This window comes from Pan troglodytes, chromosome 23, assembly GCF_028858775.2.
Source record: "Pan troglodytes isolate AG18354 chromosome 23, NHGRI_mPanTro3-v2.0_pri, whole genome shotgun sequence".
Taxonomy (NCBI): domain Eukaryota; kingdom Metazoa; phylum Chordata; class Mammalia; order Primates; family Hominidae; genus Pan; species Pan troglodytes.
In genome coordinates, this window is record NC_086016.1 from 49,887,819 (window position 1) to 49,908,561 (window position 20,743).

Below are 20,743 nucleotides of genomic sequence, written 5' to 3' on the forward strand. Positions count from 1 at the left end.
TTTTAGAACAGTTCTAGGTTTGCAGAAAAATTGCAAAGATAAGGTAGAAAATTTCCACATATGTCACATCCAGCTTCCCTACTATTAACATATCCCAGTAGAATGGTACGTTTGTCATAATTGATGAACCAATATAGACATGCCTTTATTAACTAAATTTCATAGTTTATTTTGATTTCTCTATGGTGTTTTGTTATAAATCTAATAAATCTAATGGCCTTTATTTTTCTGTTCCAGAATCTCATATAACATTTAATCATCATGTCTCCTTAGATTCCTACTGGCTGAGCCTGTTACTCAGACCTTCCTTGTTTTTCATGACCTAGACAATTTTAAGGAGTGTCAGGGATTTTGTGGAATGTCCCTTAAATGGGGTTTGTCTGATGTGCTTCTCGTGGGTCGACTGGGGTGACCACAAGGGCATGGTGCCCTCTCATCACACTGTGCCAGGTGCTTGCTGTCAATGTGACCCTCGCTGGTTGGTGCTGACCTTCGCCACCTGGCTGAGGTGTATTCATCAGGTTTCTTTACTGTAGAGTTCATCTTTCTTCACCTCTCTATACTGGACTCATAGCAAGGAAGCCACCATGCCTAGCCCAAGTTAAAGGGGGAGTAACTCCGTCAATCATTTGAAATTCTTCTGCGTGTCAGATTTGTCTCTTTTCTCCTACTTATGAATTTATGCAGTCATTTACTCATCAGCGTGGGTTCGTGGATACCCATTTGATCCTCTGGGTTACAGTGCGGAGTGATGTTCTTTTGTTGCTCACTTGTTCCAGCGCTGGCTGTCGGGTCCCCTGGATGCGCCACTTCACTGTGGGTGGTGTGAGCCCTTCCTCACTTTCTGGCCCTACAAGATGCTCCAGGCTCAGCTTGTACACTCCCTGCCCAGCCCTAGAGTCAGCTGCTTCCCCAAGGAGCCCAGGTTCCTTCCACTGGAGCACGGAATCGGAAACCAAAGTAGATGGGGAAGGAAGCGAGCATATGAGACTGAGGGGAACAGAGCAGGACGTGAGGGCAACGGGGGGGCAGGGCCCACCCTTTCTGTGTTCAGACCCCTCATCTTCAACCTGAAAGTCATCACAGTCATTGTCCCTTCCCACCAAGGAGGGGCCCTGGGGAATTCATTCTCCTTGTCCCCATAGATCTGGGCTTATGTCCTCTGTACCAAGACTTTCCCACCACTGTCATCCTGAAAAGGGAGGCCACAGCACTGATGTAAAGTAGAGAGAGATGCCCCGGGTGGGGAAGAAGGCACAGTGGGCAGAAGCTGGGAGGTGGGTGCGGGGCAGCGAGTGTCATGGGGGCAGCAAGGGTCACAGGGGCATCCTGTCCCAGCGAGGGCAGGCCAGGAGCCACGGCCTTGAAGCGTTTCAGGGACAGCCACTTCCAGTGGTCCTGCTCGGTGTCTTCCATACCTGACTTCCGTGCCACGGCTTTCCCCCATGCCTTGTCCTAAACTCACCCCAGGGTCAGGGAGACTTTGGCACCGCCAGGCCTCACTTGGTGCAGACATGTCTCTCCTAAGTGCTCTCAGATGGACAATCTCATTTGACCCTGAAGTGGTTTTGGCATTTGCAGTGTCTGATGAGGAAACTGAGTCCCAGGGAAGTTGAACAAGTTGTCAGAGGCCACATACCTCTTCCACAGCAGATGCAGGATGTGAGGCGAGTTCGTGGGGGTTACAGAACTTTGCTGTTTCACACGGGGAAGCCGCCGTTCAAGGTCACGTGTCTAGTAAGTGATGACGCAGATCTCCATTTTCTAGTAACTGTGCAACCCGAAGTTTGTTGATTTAATACAATTCGAATCATCAGGATTTTCCAAAGCTCTTTTGTTGAGGCCTAGAGTCATGACGTCACTCAGCTCCGTCCACAGGGAGCCATGCTCAGGGAGCTGCCCAGGCAAAGTGGGACTCTGCCTCCATTTTGGCCCATGGAGAACCTTCTCCTGGAGGCAGGCAAGGGTGGGATCTGGGGCCTCCCCGACCTGCAGCTGATCAATATCTCCTGGGCTTCCTTCCAACAGAACACTTAGAACTTTTGCTGCAGCCGGGGGCCATGCCCTGGGGCTGTCCTTCCAAATTCTCATACCTGCCAAGGACCCCTGGCTGCTGCTAATTGAAGAGCACCAAGGGTTAATGGCGGAAGGTTAACAGCAGGGCCTAGTGCTTTGGGGCTGAAAGCCAAGTCTCAGATGATGAAGGCTGGGGAGACCTTCTAGACGCTTTCTTTTATCAGCGTGGGTATCTATCTGTTCACCTACAAGTGGGGGGCAGGGGTGACTTATTTCAACCCTGTGAACTGGCTTTCCCTGACAGCCACTGCTGTAATGATGATGAAGTTACCCTGGAACGTGCGTGCGTCCACATTCATTGCACCCCTTCCCAGTAAAGTGGATGAACAGGTGTGACTGCTGCAGGACAGATGAGGATGCTGGCTGAGAGAGGTGCAGCGGTGAGCCCAGGGCTGGACCTGAAGCCATATTCTGTGCTTATCCGTGCCTGTCTTCCCAATGCTCGGGCTAAGTCTCTGGATTCTGAATGATCGCCATTTCCCTGTACTTGGCTTTCTTGTGATTTGGGGATTCTGGGAGTTCCCATGCCTTTGCTTCTCTGTGTGCACCTGCAGCCCAATGCCAGCAGCCACAGCAGCACCATAGAGCAGAAAGCAGAGTGCCAGCACCATGGACCAGCACCCATGCACCCTCCCCCTGCCCACCTGGAACACTCCAGGCTCCCTGAGCCTACTCCAAGCCTCTGCTCAGCCAGCCTGTCCCTTTCTCTAGGTCTTCGCCTGTGCTGAGGGTCCTTCTGCCTGAAGCACTCTGACTGCGGCCCTGACCACCCCCAGGCTCCTCTCCATCCGTCTGCACATGCCAGGGCCTTGTCCTCCTTCAGCTCCGGTCACCTCCAGAAGCCTCAGCTAGCACAGCCCTCCCCTGCACACGGCTATCACAGCCCTGTGTGCCTGCCTCACAACATCTCCCCAAACCCCAGAGGCCTTTTCCTGGTTGTCCTGGCTTCCTCGAATGTCAGTTCTGCTGGAGCTGCCAGAGGTGGCCGGAGCCCTGGCTTGTCTCCCTGTCTCGCCACTGTGCCCGGGCCCTGGAAGAGTCCCTGGTGATTCCAGGCAGTCAGTCTTTATCTCCCCAGGAACAAGGATGAAGGGATGAGCGTGGATGTGGTAGCATGCACCTGTTTTCTGCTTTATTCCGGGACAATGGGAAGTGGATTGCAACCTCCTCATAATGGATGCCTGTGAGCCCATTGGGGGCAGGATGGAATCTCTTCCTTAGATGTGTGCCTTGGGAATGTTTGCCCCAACTCTGCATGTGTGAGACAGAGAGAGGGAGGGGTGGGTTTAAAATGAAACATTATATATCCTACCTATTAGGTCACGAGAATATGACAAAGAAAAGTAAAGCAGACTCAGGAATAGTGACAGGAGTGCTGTTTTGAATTTACTGGGAAGGTGATATTTTATCAAGGGTTCAGTTGAGGACAGGAGTGTGACACGAAGGTATCTTGGAGATGAAGAGTCCAGGTCAGGGGAGTGACCATGCAAAGGCCCTGGGGTGGGAGTGTAGCAGAGAGATGGGAGCAGAGAGAGGAGGCCTGAGTGGCTGCAAGTGGCTAAAGGGGCGACAGCAAGGGGATGGATGGGAGAGGGGCTGTGGCCATAGCAAGAACGGGGACTCTATTCTAGGTGAGGGGCAGCCATGAGGGGCCAAGCCAGTGAGGCAGGGTGGGACACACTTTGCAGGGGTTCCCCTGGCTGCCGGCTGCATGGAGAGCAGTCCATGAGGCACCATGTTGCTGGCCTGGCCATGGGTTGCTCTAACAGAGGCATGCCTAGTGACTGCCCGGATATTTTACCTCTTTTGATTCGATGTGTTAATTTACATTTTCTTACTAAACTGTTGAATCACAGAGTCTATTAAACATGTCTCTTACATCCTTTTTACTTTCCCTTCATCTATTGTCATAACCCTCTTCTGTGACTTTTTCTCTTTTTCTGAGTTAGGCTGGAGAGTTGTTGATTAAAAAAAATCAGTCTATAGATTTGCTTCATTTCAGTGTTATTGTTTTGCTATTATCTATTTAGTTTTGCTCTGACCTGTGTTAATTTGGTTTTGTTTATGCTACACTTCTTTGTTTCTCTTTTATTAATTTGCTGAGTTGAATCTTTATTTTTTATTTATTCCTGAAATGGAGTCATTTCTCAGAGCTCTATCGACGTATTTACTTTGTCTGGTATGTGAGATTCCTTCCCACTTGCCAAGGTCAAGCAGATTTCCTCTTATTGAGCTTCTTTACAGGGTTCCTGCTGCCACTGATATGTTGCCTCTTCAACCCCATCAGTTTCCTGCCCCTGAGAATCACACTGTCCCCTCTTTGTTTTCGTGTTCTTCCTGAGGTCTTTCTTCATTGTGCCCTTTCCTCTTCATTCTGTGAAATGTTCTCGAATCTGCCTTTGATAGCATTATTTTTATTTTCTTCAGGATCAGTTCTCATCTTATTAAACTTGAATGGATATTATGTCTGTGAATTACCTTTTTAAAAAATGTCTTAATCATTAATTCATCTCAGAATATCCTTTGACCATGATAACATTTGTCTTATTTGATAGACATTGTCTTTTCTTTCATATCCTGGGAGGTCAACTGCAGAGGCTGCTCACAGTTACATGCGTGCGTGCTGTCAGTCAGCAGCAACGGACTCAGGGCCTCCCGTGGGTTCGGGGGACACAGCAGAGAAAAGAGAGGCTGGCCCTGCTCTCCTGGAGCCCCCTTCTCAGGAAGAGACAGACGTGCATGCACAAGGGAGATGTGATTTAAGATTTAAGTTGGAAATAAATGCAACCAGGGGAGGTGGACCGTGTGACAGGGGCCTCACTGGCTTCTGTGCTGGTCAGGGCAGACTTCCTGGAAGTGTCAGGGGTGCAGAACATGAACCACACAAAAGATCCACCCTGAAAACCAGCTGAGGAGGAGGATTCTGGGCAAAAGGATAGATGGGTAAGCTCCCAGGCTTGTGGGAAAAAGCATAGCCGGTGTGAAAGTCTGAGAAATACAAGTAGGGATGATGCCAAACAAAACTAATATTCATTTAATCAGTTGAGCACAAAATTCCCTACCTGAGCAACAACACTGGGAGGTGGAAGGGGGAAAGAGGTAGGAGACAAAAACAGGACAGTTCTCATTGTGCTTTGCATAGGAAGGGGCCAGCATTTTATTCTTGAGATTGATCTACAAGAAGAGGGTCAACTGAGTGGCTTACTGGAGAGGTAAGCACTAGTAGAATAAAAATGAGCATAAAGAAGAGTATTTTTCATCTATCTGTCGTATGGAATTCACTTAAGCTGCATCATATTTTCATGTTTTTAGTTTTCTCCTCTGTTCACTTATCCTTGAATGAGGGCCAGATCTACTGAGGCCTGCAGCTGGCTGTGAACACTGTGTGAATCCTCTGGGGGCCTCTCTTTGTTCAAAATATTCATAGTACTTAACATTTCAAATTCAATATTCAGGAGCCCAAGCAGAGAGGAGGGAACCAGGTCTGTGTGGCTGGGCTGCAGAGCCAGCTCTCCACCTGTTTTCCATTTGGTGTGGGTTCCCAGCATGCATGAAACATAACGTGGTGACATTCTGCCTTCTTAATGGAGTCCTGTCATTAGTCAGTGCTTTTTCAATTTCAGAGAGCATTTTCTAACGTCTGGTCCAATATGCTACTTGGAGAGAGCTGGGTCACCAGCAAACAAGCAAACATCAAAAACACTTTCCTCTTGGGTTTTTATTCAATTGAATTACATTTAGCGAATATTTACTGAGTTTCTGCTTATGTGTCTGGAAGTGACCCAATCTCAGATCTCTTTAAGTTGAAAAAGAGTCTTAGTGCTAAGCTCTTGATGGTAGGGCGGGCAGCCCCGGGGGCCTGGCATCCTGAGGCACTCTGCAAGTGAAAATGGGGGAGCAGAAAAGCCAGCAGCAAAGGGAGAAGCTCTGTCTACAGCAACGCGGAAGAACGGACAGGAGTCCTGGAGGGAAGAAAACCAAGGAGACGATTTCTCCTTCAGACAGAGGTCATTGCCTTTATCTATGTGTGTGCCATGTCAGTCTGGCTCAGCTGCTGCAGTGCGTGGTCCCGGAAACGTGCTTTCAGAATCAAGAGGGACTGGTCATCGTGATGAAGTATGGGTTGTGTGGGATGTCTGGGATGAGTGCGTCTGGGCACCCTGAATGCTGCTGCCTCTGGATGGTCCAGGCAGTCACTGCAAAGAACAAAATACTCACGACATGCTTAAGGGCTTCGATGCTAAGTTCATCACTTACATCATCCCCTTATCACATTTCTTACTGATAATATGCCTATGAATCACATTTATTACCGCATTCCGGGGAGGCACCTCTGGCTTGAGAGCTCTGGCGGGTCTTGGTTGCGTGGCTCTGAAGGCTGCCCCACTTTAAGACTCCAGGTCTTTCCCACGTCGATAACTCGGATTTCTTTTGTGAACTTTTCTGTGTCTGATTCAGACTCAGCTGTCGCTTACCAGCCAGTGTCTGGCCTGGTCAGGGTTCAGGATAGGGGATCTGCACCAGGTTCCCTTTTCAGCTTTCAGTAGCCAGAACCACGTGGCTCACTGCCCCCTTTTGGGATGTGGCTGTATGTCTTAGATTGTTTGGGTAGCTATAACAAAATATCACAGCCTGGGTGGCTTTTAAACAGCAGATTAATTTCTCACAGCTCTGGAAGCTGGGGAGCCAGGATCAAAGTGCTGGCAAATTTTGTGGCTGGTGAGGTCCTGCTTCCTGCTTCATAGATGACACCCTCTCACTGTGTCCTCATGTGGTGGAAGGGGGAGGGTCTCTCTCAGGCCTCTGTTATAAGGGCACAGGTATGGTTTGGATCTGTGTCCCCACCCAAATCTCACGTTCAGCTGTAATTGCAATGTTGGAGGTGAAGTCTGGCAGAAGGCGATTGGATGGTGGGTACGGTTTCTTGTGCTTTAACACTATCCTCCTTGGTGCTGTCATTGAGATAGTGAGTTCTCATAAGATCTGGTTGTTTAAAAGTATGTGGCCCCTCCTCCCCCTCTCTCTTTCTCCTGCTCCAGCCATGTGAAGTGCTGGCTCCCCTTTCAGCTTCCACCATAATTGTGTTTCCTGAGGCCTCTCCAGAAGCAGAAGCTGCTGTGCTTCCTCTACAGCCTGCAGAACCATGAGCCAATTAAGCCACTTTTCTTTATAAATTACCCAGCCTCAGGTATTTCTTTACAGCAGTGTGAGAACGGAGGAATACAGGCACTAATCCTATTCACGAAGGTGGAACCATCATGCTTTAATCACCTCCGAAAGGCCTCATCTCCAAATACCATGACCTGGGCAGGGTCGGGGGGAGGTTAGGATTAAAACAGACGAATTTTTGGGATACACAAACATTCAGACTTCCATGAAGATCCAGCCTGGAGGGAGATGTGCCTTGTTTTGGCAGAGCCCACTCTCTTTGAGCTAAGGTCTGATGTGCTCCATGAATAAACTGGAAAGATCAGCGTCTCAGACCAAGACTTGCCTTGACGCGGGGAGCCCACTCCGATGATTGAAGAAGTGGAACGATTGTGCCAACCTTCCTGGGAAATGATGCTCTAAAAACGTTTCCATGTCATCTCTTCTTCTGGGCTGCAATGAGTAATTTGCATGTCATTCTTATCAGCTCACGCAAGGCAATCATTGCCAATCGCTGCCAAGCCCACTGGCTGGCCTAGGAGGGAGCCAGCCAGATGAGTTCTAACTGTTAATCTTCCAGAAACAAATACAACAGAATAAAATAAACCAGCTCTTGTTTCTGATCCCGGGTAATGGCTCTTTGAGGGTCCTTAGAAGCTGTCTCTCCACCTTCCCTTTTCCCAGGTGAGAGTTACTAGAAATCACAAACACAGCCGGATGGTCAGCATTGTTGGTTCCCATGGGAGGAGAAGGAAAGTGGATGAAAAGGTCTTAAAAATAAGTTTCTGCAGAAGGTTTCCTGGTAATAACCCTGCAGGCATGTGAAGAAAATGCCTCTTTTCCAGGCCGCCAGCTCCCTCGTGGCCTGGCTGTGTCACATGCCTGGTTTTCAGACGGAGTGATCCAGACCCTCAGTTGTCATCCAGTGACTTTTACTTGATCTTGTCGCAGGTGAAGCCTGGAACACACATCGTGCTGTCACTGGGGTCCACCCAGCCCGGAGCAGAAAAGAAATGGTCCCCTGTGGCCTCTTCCCTCTCACTCCCTCGCTCCTGTGCATCTCAGGGACGGTAGACCGTCCTTCTGTTCGCCTCCCACTCACAGTTCCAAAAAGTACCACGTCCAGGGCTTAAGATCAGGCTGAAATCTCCTGCTCCGTGCAGGGACTAGAATCAGAAAAACGCAGGATTCAGGGCTGGTTCTGTGTGGTGTTATTCACCTCAGTTTCCTCATATGAAAAATGAAAATTGAGGTATTGCTCACACATTTCTTATTAGAACTTGAAGGCTGGGCATGGTGTCTCACGCCTGTAATCCCACCCAGCATTTTGGGAGGCCAAGGCGGGCGGATCACGAGGTCAGGAGATCAAGGCCATCCTGACTAACATGGTGAAACCCCGTCTCTACTAAAAATACAAAAAAAAAAAAAAAAAATAGCTGGGCATGGTGGCAGGCACCTGTAGTCCCAGCTACCTGGGGGCTGAGGCAGGAGAATCGCTGGAACTCTGGAGGCAGAGGTTTCAGTGAGCCAAGATCGCACCAATGCACTCTAGCCTGGGTGACAGAGCAAGACTCAATCTCAAAAAAAAAAAAAAAAAACCAAAAAAACAACAGAACTTGATAGAATGTAAATGTAAAAGAACTGACTATAACATGCAGTGCCCGATAAGTGGTATATTTAATTGTCACCACATAAAATGCTGCCATTGCAGGTGCCTCTTGTTTTAACCTTGTGCATTGATTTTTGTTCTAATCCATTCATCCACCCATCCATTCAATGACTGTTTATCAGATGCTCACCACATTCCAGACACTGCTCACTAGTTGTTTTCCAAAAACAAATGCTTCTTGCTGCCAACCGTGCATGTCTTTCCACTGCTCAAGGAGCCTGGCGCCCCTCTCTCCTGGGTGCATTACCCAACACCACGCACAGGAGAGCAAACAGCAGCCTTCACAGGCCTTCCTCAGAGGAAGCAGAGATGAAAGGTCGGACCTGCTTTGACAGCTCCTCATTGTCTCTCCTGCACTGCCCAGCCTATTCTTAATGAAAACTAAGCATTTGTTCCCCAAATATTTACTGACTTCATTTGCGTGCCATGCCAAATGAAAGCTCTTGTTCCAAGATATTGTTTCTAAACGTGCAGCTTTTTCCTCGCTAGCTCTTTCTGGGGTTGTAGTCACTTGTAGTGATTGCTGGCTGTCCTGGTGTCCCCCTGCTTAGAAGCAGGAGCCATTGCTATGTTCTAGAACCACAAGTTGGGCAAAGCGGAGGCTTCAGAGATAGAATTCCCTCCTAGATTGCTTTTTCAATGTCACCCAGATCTTTACTATTTGACGTCTTTTTCCTTCCTCGGAAAACAATGCTTATGATACCTACGTTAGGGTCAATGTAAGAAGTGAATGTGTTAACATTTGTAACTTGAAAACACAGGGTTTCTGCCAAAGAAAGAAGACTAAACAGAGGTTGAGAGTCCACTAACTCTGCTTCCAACACAGAAATGTTGGATTAAACATGTTGAATGTAAGAAATATAGGTCAGGTTGAAAATAAGGAGAATCACCGCATGCTTGAAATATAGATGTGCTTTCTAGCCAGTCAGACAGAGTCGCAGAGGCGTGGCCCTGCACTTGGTGCTGACATGCCCATCAGGGTCTTAGGTGGAGCGAGTTAAAGGAGCCATGTCGAGAGGGGCTTGCTGCATAAAGTGCTGCGTCCTTTGTGAAAAGGGCACTGTGGAGTTTACAGCTGGGGTTTCCTGTCTGTCCACTCAGAAGCAAACCATCTTCCCAAGGCCACGGGTAAAAGCGAAGCATCTCCAACAAAACAAAATCTGAGCCTGTATTGTTAGTATGTGAGAGACATGAATTTCCTGTTGAACGTGGTGCAGAAACCCTGAGTGTGCTCATGTGCGCACACACACACACACACACACACACATTTATCCTAGATCAGTGGAACCAATAGGGCGCCAATATAAGCAAAGCTTAAACTCTGAGTAACACATAACTTTCACTGAGAATAAAAAATACAGATTAGCTTCCGAAATCCACCCAAGAAACTGAATAAACAAGGTCATCTCATGCAATTTGAAGAAGGTATTTAACATCCTTAAACAGACAACACAAAGAGTAAATTACATTAAAAATGAAAATAACATTAAGATTGGTGTAGAGTTTTAGTTATAATAAAACAAATAATGTGGACCGACATTCCTATTGCAAAACAACTAGAAAAAGAGGCGAAACTTTCGGAACTGCATTGGTGGTATCAGAGAGCTCTCGAGGCAGAGAAGCATTATGGGGCCAAGATGTGGCGGAAGAAGAAAACTCATAGGGGCGGCCCTGGCATGTGGAGTCAGCATTTGCTCCATTCCAGCACCATCTGGTGACTTGTTCTGTGTTGATGAAGATGCTATATGTCTTCTCTGTCCACTGAGGCAGCCACTAGCCACACACGGCCACTGAGCACCTAATATGTGACCACTGTGGCTGAGAATCTGAATTTTAGATTTTATTTAATTTTAATTAACTCAATGTAACTAGTGGTTGCTATATAGGATAGCACGGCCCTAAAAGCATTTGCCAAATTTGGACAAAGCAGCTGAGAGGCTGGGAGGCTAGTAGGAGCTTTCATCTGACAATTGGAATGGGGGGGGACAAAATCGCAATATTAAAGCCCAGATCTGCTCAGAATGGGGATGAAATGGATGATGTTATGAGACGCTCAGCCTCCCTTCAAGACACAGTACTCTTTGTGTTGTCTATTTGAGGCCAGGGGTCAGCAAATGACAGCTCATGAGCCAAATACGGCTCACGGCCTATTTTTGTAGATGACGTTTTAGAGAAATGCATCCACCTTCATCTGTTCTTTAGAGTGGATGGCTGCTCTCACACTGCACCCGCAAAGATGAAGAATTGTGACAGCCCGTAGGGGCTGCAAAGCCTTAAATATTTACTATCTGGCCCTTTACAGAAGAAGCTTGTCTAGGTGCTGACTCCCCAGGCTTCCAGGAGTGTTGGCAGGTGACAGGTCACAGATGACTTGCTCTTAGCTGAAGGGAAGTACTTTCCCCAGGGCTACACATTCTGCCTGGGGTTGTACAGACCCATTGCCTGGTGATGCACGGTAAAGAGTTGGTCCCCTCACCTAAATTGAGGACAGCAATTAAGGGCCACTGCAGCTCCAGAGCTCCCACGGGATCAGCCAAGGCTTCTGATAGAACTGCATCCCGGTTCTTTGCCCTATCCTGCCTCCTTTCCTCTCTCATAGCCTTGTTCCCATGAACACTCCCCCAAAATCATCAGCAAACAAATCTTTGTCTCGGAGTCAGTTTCCTGAGAGCTCTGCCTAAGAAAGGAGTTCAGCAATTCTCCTCAAAACCTTTGATTGGTGACTCAAAGGAATATATTCTAGGAGTAAGAGTAAAACAGAAAGAGAGGATCTTAAAGGGGGATAATGCCCAGGTTCAAACTGAGCTTGCCTTGACTAAAGACCCTGAGATTACTAGTGTTTCTAGTGTAGCCACTGGCTGGAAGCAAATATAATTCCTCTCTAGAGAAAGACAACATTATCTGAAACATTAAGCTCTAAACTTTTCAAATGTAGTGTCCAGCATTTACTAAAAGTATCCAGGCATGTGAGACAACAATACAGCTGCAAACCCAGAAGAAACAATAGGTATTAAGAGCAAATTCCTAGGAGATTAAGGTGATACATTAGGAACTATTCCTTCAAATAAATATATTTTATATTCCCAAGGAAATAAAAGACAAGATTAAAAAGTTATGTAGAAAATTGGCAACTAATAAAAAAATTTAGAATTATAAAGCAAAGGAAACAAATCATCTAATGGAAGGATTTACATCAACATTAGACACAGCTGAATAGAAAATCAGAAAACTGGAAGACAGGCCAGAAGAAAATATTCAGGCATGCGCTTAGTGATAAAAAGACTTTAAAGATATATAAAAATAATTAGAAGCATAGGGACTATGGTGTAAAAATTTAATATATGGGTAATTAAAGCCCTACAAGTAGAGGGAAAAGAATACGGTATAAGACCAATATTTGAAAGCAATAGGATGAGAATTTTCCAAAAGTGACTATAAATACCAAGTCATACCAAATATGAAACCTAGGCAGAACAAATGAAAAGAAAAGCATAATCACAATATAGAAAACCTCTGCACCAGTAAGAATGGCAATTATTAAGAAGTCAAAAAAAAAATAACAGATGCTGGGATGGTTGCAGAGAAAAAAAGAATGCTTATACACTATTGGTGGGAGTGTAAATTAATTCAACCATTGTGAAAGACAGTGTGGTGATTCCTCAAACACCTAAAAACAGAATTACTATTTGACCCAGCAATCCCATTACTGGATATGTATCCAAAGGAATATAAATTGTTCTATTATAAAGAAAAATGTATACATATGTTCATTGCAGCACTGTTCAAAATAGCAAAGACATGGAAGCAACCTAAATGCTCATCAGTGGCAGACTGCATAAACAAAATGAAGTATGTATTCACCATGGAATACTATGCAGCCATGAAAAAATAAGATTATATCCTTTGCAGGAACGTGGATGGAACTGGAGGCCATTATTCTTAGCAAAGTAACACAGGAACAGAAAACCAAAAACTACATCTTCTCACTTAAAAGTGGGAGCTAAATAATGAGAATACATGGACACATAGAGGGGAACAACACATACTGGGGCTTGTCACATTAGTGATATTTTCTCAAATTAGCTCAGTGGAGGGTGGGAGGAGGGAGAGGATCAGAAAAAATGGCTAATGGCCACCGGGCTTAACATAATACCTGGGTGACAACCCCCCATGACAAAAGTTTACCTACATAACAAACCTGCACATGTTCCCCTGAACTTAAAAGTTAAGTTTAAAAAAAAAAGAAAAAAAGAAAACCTCTGAAAACCAAAGACAGAAAAGCTTAAGGTTGATAAAAATTTAAAAACAACAACTACCCAGATTTCCTTCAAAGGAGTAAGAATAAACTGACAGCTCATTTCTTAATGGAAAAATGAAAGCCTAGAGATAATGGGTGAATGATGAAAGAGTTGAAATGAGAAATTAATAGCAACAAAATAACTAGAAAATCCTCACATATGTTAAAATTAAACAGCACAACTTTAAACAACTTTTTTTTTTTTTTTGAGATGGAGTCTCACTCTGTTGCCCAGGCTGGAGTACAGTGGCACGATCTTGGCTCACTGCAACCTCTGCCTCCTGGGTTCAAGCAATTAGCCTGTCTTAGCCCCCCGAGTAGCTGGGATTACAGGCAGACACCACCACTCCTGGCTAATTTTTGTATTTTTATTAGAGACAGGGTTTCCCCATGTTGGCCAGGATGGTCTCGAACTCCTGACCTCATGATCCACCCACCTCGGCCTCCCAAAGTGCTGGGATTACAGGCATGAGCAACCGTGCCCAGCCTAAACAACTCTTTGGTCAGAAACATCAATATAAAACTTGGAGGCCGGGCGTGGTGGCTCACACCTGTAATCCCAGCACTTTGGGAGGCCAAGGTGGGCGGATCACGAGGTCAGGAGATCGAGACCATCCTGGCTAATATGGTGAAACCCCGTCTCTACTAAAAATACAAAAAATTAGCCAGGCGCGGTGGCGGGTGCCTGTAGTCCCAGCTACTCAGGAGGCTGATGCAGGAGAATGGTGTGAACCTGGGAGGCGGAGCTTGCAGTGAGCTGAGCTGAGATCACGCCACTGCACTCCAGCCTGGGTGACAAAGCGAGACTCCGTCTCAAAAAAAAAAAAACAGAAAAACTTAGAAAATATTTTGAACTGAATGTAACAAAAATAATACATAGCAGAAGCTATGAGATAAAGCTAAACTAATGCTTAAGTGCAAAATTATTTATGAAATGGAAATCTGAGAAAAGCAAAGTGTGCATTTGTCAATATAGGATGATAGAATATATTTTAGGTAATAATTTGTTCCCTTGATTTACAATATGTAAATATTTATATCTATGCTTCGAAAGCCCTCACCTGCACTTTAACCCAGACCTAACAACGTTCTGGATGGTCTGATTTCTAAAAAATAAAAAATAAAAAAAAGGCAATTGTATTACAGTATGACTAGAACATCTTTTAAATGAATGCTATTTGGTCACTGGATTCCTATAGTGAAAAAAAATTAATCCCTTTTATCACATCATATTAAAAAATAAGTCCAGATACACAATAGATTATTAGAACGTAAAATTTATCAGAGGCAAATTTTAAGTGAACTTCAGTACCAGAAAGATTTCTTAATCTAGACTCAGCAGCACTAACTGTAATGGAAAGGACTGATTTATTAGATGACTTGGCACTATTAGAACTTCTCTTTTTCAGTAGACTAAAAAGGCCATTCCATGAGTGGAAGGAAAATATTTGCTATCTAATATCCAGACCCTGGAAGAGGCAGAGGTTTCTTAAATAAGATGCAAAGATCATTAATAAAAAATTTGTAAAACAGAAAATTAGACACAATCGAAATTAAGAACTTAAGTTCATAAAAATTTATCAATAAGACAAGAAAATACACTCCTCAGATACAAATCAGAGAGCAAATTTCCAAAGAACCTATAAACACAAGAACCGATGACCAATTCATGACTTATCAGGACAATAGAAACCAAGACCACAAGGCAAACTTGTCTACACCTAGCAGAATAGCTACAATTTAAAAAGCTAGGAAGTACCAAGTGTTGGTGAGGATACAGAGAAATTGGAGCTCTGTTACAGTAATGGTGAGAATTTAGTGATTACACTCATAGGTATATGACCCCAAAGAAACGTGTACTCATATAATCACAAAAAGCATGCCTAATAGATTCATAACAGCATTATTTTTGCGAGTCAACAACTGGAAATGTCCCAAGTGCCAATCAGCAGTAAAATGGATTAGTGCATTATGGGAAACTTATACAATGGTACCTTAGAGCAATATATAATAAGAAGCTGCAGTTACATGGAATAATATGACTTGCTTTCACGCACATTATTTTGAGCGTGTGTGTTTTATAAACAGGCAAAAGCAATTTATTGTGTTAGAAGTCAAGATATTGGTTAGGTTAGGTGAGGAAGGGTATTATTCATGGGCTGAGAGAATGAGAGATTTTTTTGAACACTGGGAATGGTCTGTTTCTTGGCTTGGGGTGTGGTTGGTCATACCACATGGATATAGGGATGTTTACTTTGTGATAATTTATCAAGTGGCCACCTTCTGAGCCATATATATACTCATACATATAATTCCATAGCCAGAGCCTCACATAACGGAAATGTATGGAGGTGGTGGTGGAGTCGGGGGGCAGGTACCAGAGCTGGTGGTGAACTGGGCACACATTATTTTAGGCATGAAGCATGAAATAGTTATTAACTTCAGAAAACGTTTTTATAAATATTATAACACAGTAAATGACTTTTTGTGCATGGCTCATATATGTTTACATCATGAAAATTATATGAATGTTATGTCAATATCGACTCTAAACCAATCCTGGGATTATTCTATGCATGCAGTAAAGAGTTTGGTTGGAGGGAAAGTGTGCATGTGGGTTTTAGAATGATTGTAAGAAAATCAAATCCCCAACTTCTCTGGTAGGATGGCTATTAATATCTAATGGTGACAAATTAAAAATTGCAGTAAAAGAGCGTTTCTTAGATATGTGACATCTCAAAAGAAATTGCTAAAATAGATTAAGTTATTGTTTCTAGGAAGCAAATGAAGAAAATATTGATGCAAAGGGATTCTTTAAAAAAAAAAAAAAACCACCTTGTAGAACTTGTAGTTTTTAAAACTACTTATTATGTAATCCCAGCACTTAGGGAGGCCAAAGTGGGTGGATCATTTGAGGTCAGGAGTTTGAGACCAGCCTAGCCAACATGATGAAATCCCGCCTCTACTAAAAATACAAAAATCAGCTGGGGATGATGGTGCATGCCTGTAGTCCCAGCTACTTGGGAGGCTGAGGCAGGAAAACCACTTGAAACCAGGAGGTGGAGGTTGCAGTGAGCCAAGATTGCACCACTGCACTCCAGCCTGGGCGACAGAGCAAGACTCTGTCTCAATAAATAAATAAGTAAATATTTAATAAATGAAATCTATAACTTTATACATTTTTCTATAATATAAATAAAATCTATAACAGTAATAGCTAAAGGTGCCATTTATATCAGTAAATGTCCACATAAATTTAATAACTCATAAGTTCCATAAACTCTCAGAGAACGGGAAAGAGAGATACCCATCTCATTTCAATAATTGATACAATTATGACGTCACAGCTGAACAAGCAAGCACAGAAAAAAATGTATATTCAAATCTACTTTAAACAGATAAACAAATCCTAAATAACATTTAATATTAAGATCAACAAGATCTTAAAAGAATAAGACATCACCACCATACAGGGTTAATCAGAGGAATGTGAGAATGATTCAGGAAACCTATCAATGGGGCATTACACTAGGAGAATAAAGGAACAACTTTAATTATCTCACTAGCTGCTGAAGAAGCATTTGATAAAAGTCAATGCTCATGCCTGATAAAAAACCACTTAGAAAATGAAGACAGTAATCAAACGCTCTTATCTCGATAAAAAGTATTTACCAGAAAACGGAAGCAAGCATCATACTTAATGGTGAAACATTAGTGATGTTTTCTCATATTAGCTCAGCCACGATGTCCACCATATATCACCGTTTAACATTGTGCTAAAGGTTCTACCAATGTAAAAATGAAAAAAGTAACTGTAGCGATATGACAGTACATATATGAGAATATTCTTTCCCATACAAATGCAGAAGCACAAACTGATAAATTGCTGGAACCGGCCGTGAGAGTTCACCAACCTGGAGCTGAATATATCAACCTATGAAAATCAACAGCTTTTCTATAACCAGCAACAATCAAATAGAAAATGTAATAGAAAAAAAAGCATTCTATTCCGGGCCAAAATAATAATACAAAAGAACTCCGGACAATTCTTACCTACTGGAAGAGTAAAAGTTGGCCTGAGTAGCTGAAGAGATATTCATTGTTGATCAGAATAGATCAACACTCTAGCCAACACTCAAAAACTCTCAGTGGCTTAGCAAAATGGACGTCCATTTCAGCTCACACGAATGAGGTGATGTTCAGCATGGACTTCTGGGATGTGACCTTCCATGTGGCTATTCAGGGACCTGGACTCCTTCCAGCTTGTGTTTCCTGAACCCTCGGTGGCCTCAGGTTTCCCTGCGAGGTCTCTGCTTGCATGTGGAAGGCAACCAAAGGAGATTGAGAGACAGTGCAGACGATTCCTATGGGCCAGACCTGGAGGCCAGGAGCATCATTTCTGCCCACGTTTCATCATCTGGAACTTTGTCATGTCACCACACCGAGTGAAGGAAGATGAAAAATATCACTCCCTCTGTGTCCTAGAAGAAAAGGAAAGTGGTTTGGGAGAGGCTTCCGAATGTTTGGCATCCCGGGAAAGACTTAATGCTGAAAGGGTGTCATTTCTCTCCAACAACTCATGCATCCCGTCGGTATCTCCAACAAATTCCAATTGGTTTTAATAGGGAAACTGATGATCTGATTCTCAAGTTTGTATGGCCAATAAATGTATGGAAATAGCCAGTACAATTTTGAAAAAATGCACCATGGGCATGACTGTGGATGTGGGTTTGCCTTATTTGATGTGCCGTAGGTGGAACAATAAACACAACGTGACATTAGTGCAATATCAATACATAACGGAAGAGAAAAGGCGATCTGGAAACAAATGGACACATCAGGGGATTTGCACATAATCAGATTAAATTCATAGACAGTAAAAGTGACTTTTCAAGTTAATGAGGACTAAAGATCTATTTAGTAAGTGATTTTGGAATATTTGACTACCCATTTGCTAAAAGAAATGTCAATGGATCATAACTTATAATATATGTTAATAAATTTCAGTTTTATTAAAGATTTAAACCTAACAAATATCAATATAATCTGAGGCAGGAGAAAGCATAGTGATATGAATGAATTAGAAACCATATGGAGAAAGACTGACAAATTCCCCATGATAAGTAACACAGTACACAAAGTTAATTGACATCTGGCAGAATGACAAAAATATTTCAACAGAAACAGGCAGAAGTTTAATATTCAGAATTTAGAAAGCGTTCACACACATCAACAACAAAAAGACAACCCAGTAGAATGTAGTCAAAGAATATGGATGGCTGATTGACTGAACATTATTAAAATGGCCACTAAACACATTAAAAGAATATCAAATATAAACTAAAACAAGATTTTTTGCCTCTCGTATTAGGGAAAAAGCATAAAAAACCATCATGTGAAATGCTAGGGAGGAGGTACTGTCTGCATTTTGGTGGGAGCATGCATTGGAAAGGCCTTTAAAAGGGTAGCTTGTTAATCAACTGATTACAAAATCCATAGACTCTGATCCAGTACTTGTATTTTAGGAATCTGGATCAAAGAAGAGCCAACCCATGTTCATGAGACATGTATGCATGTATGTACAATTTGTTTTCTTCACAGCATTATTTGTAATTGCAAAAACATGAAAACAAATCATCATTAAGACAGAATGGTTACATTAATAATCACAAATCCAATCAATGAAATGCTACAAAAGAGTTAGAAATGGAGAAAGTTCTAAAGGCTGATTTGTAAAATTAATAAGATGTATAGCTAAGTGAAAGAAGCAAGTTGTTGACAGGGTATGATATAATTCCACTCATGTTGGCACACACATAGATACATATGAAAGAGAGAGACAGACAGACAGAGTCGAAGAGAATGGTAGAGAGAGAGAAAGGGAGAGCACGTCAGGTTGCCTACTCAATGCGTTGCTTTGAAGGCATTTGGTCAATGAGTACCAATAAGAATGTGATGATCTGAAGAGCACGTCCTAATTTGGCGGGGTATGCTTCCAGAATCCTTTTAAAGGAAAATGTATCAGCAAGTTACATACATAGTAAGTAACAGAAGACAAAGAAATTAAGCATGTAACTACCTCCCTTACTTCTTCCTTTCTCCTTTCTCTCTCCTAAGAACAATTCCTTGCCTGTATTAGCATCTCCCATGACAAACCTCCCCCGCTGCCTCCATGCCCCTTCCCCAACTCTAAGGTTCTTGGCAGTGTGCTGAGGACTGCAGCCCCCATCCCTATCACTTCCTATCAGTTGCTGCTGGAGCCATTGAAGGACCCACCCTCAACTCTGGTTCTGTCCATGCATCCCCTCCAGAGGCCGCCGGAGAACTCAGGGAAGGTGGAGTAAGGAGGCTGCCCAGAGAGCAAAGCAGGCATCTGCTCTGGCAAGACCAACCCTATGCGTCAGCAACACTGAAGCTTTCCCTTGGTGTCTCTCTAGGAGATTTCGGGAGACTTTGGAAGATCTCCCCTTGCCCTGCTGGTGCCACCCCGGTGACTGTTGCTTCCGAACTGCTCCTTGTTGTGGCCTGTGGGATTGCACTAGTGTGGTTGGTCTCCATTCTCTCTGATCAGCCGTTTTTTCTCCTTTTTTCTTTTTTTAAATTATACTTTAAGTTTTAGGGTACATGTGCACATTGTGCAGGTTAGTTACATATGTATACATGAGCCATGCTGGTGCGCTGCACCCACTAACTCGTCATCTAGCATTAGGTATATCTCCCAGTGCTATCCCTCCCCCCTCCCCCCACCCCACAACAGTCCCCAGAGTGTGATGTTCCCCTTCCTGTGTCCATGTGATCTCATTGTTCAATTCCCACCTATGAGTGAGAATATGCGGTGTTTGGTTTTTTGTTCTTGTGATGGTTTACTGAGAATGATGATTTCCAATTTCATCCATGTCCCTACAAAGGACATGAACTCATCATTTTTTATGGCTGCATAGTATTCCATGGTGTATATGTGCCACATTTTCTTAATCCAGTCTGTCATTGTTGGACATTTGGGTTGGTTCCAAGTCTTTGCTATTGTGAATAATGCCGCAGTAAACATACGTGTGCATGTGTCTTTATAGCAGCATGATTCATAGTCCTTTGGGTATATACCCAGTAATGGGATGGCTGGGTCAAATGGTATTTCCAGTTCTAGATCCCTGAGGAATCGCCACACTGACTTCCACAATGGTTGAACTAGTTTACAGTCCCACCAACAGTGTAAAAATGTTCCTATTTCTCCACATCCTCTCCAGCACCTGTTGTTTCCTGACTTTTTAATGATCGCCATTCTAACTGGTGTGAGATGGTATCTCATTGTGGTTTTGATTTGCATTTCTCTGATGGCCAGTGATGATGAGCATTTTTTCATGTGTTTTTTGGCTGCATAAATGTCTTCTTTTGAGAAGTGTCTGTTCATGTCCTTCGCCCACTTTTTGATGGGGTTGTTTGTTTTTTTCTTGTAAATTTGTTTGAGTTCATTGTAGATTCTGGATATTAGCCCTTTGTCAGATGACTAGGTTGCGAAAATTTTCTCCCATTTTGTAGGTTGCCTGTTCACTCTG

At 43.7% G+C, this 20,743-nt stretch overlaps 1 long non-coding RNA gene across 1 annotated transcript in view; it reads left to right on the plus strand.

The window, feature by feature from the left end:
* Window positions 1–20,743, plus strand: part of LOC134809706 (uncharacterized) — a 391,571-nt gene that overhangs the window by 254,735 nt on the left and 116,093 nt on the right. The window lies entirely within an intron of this gene.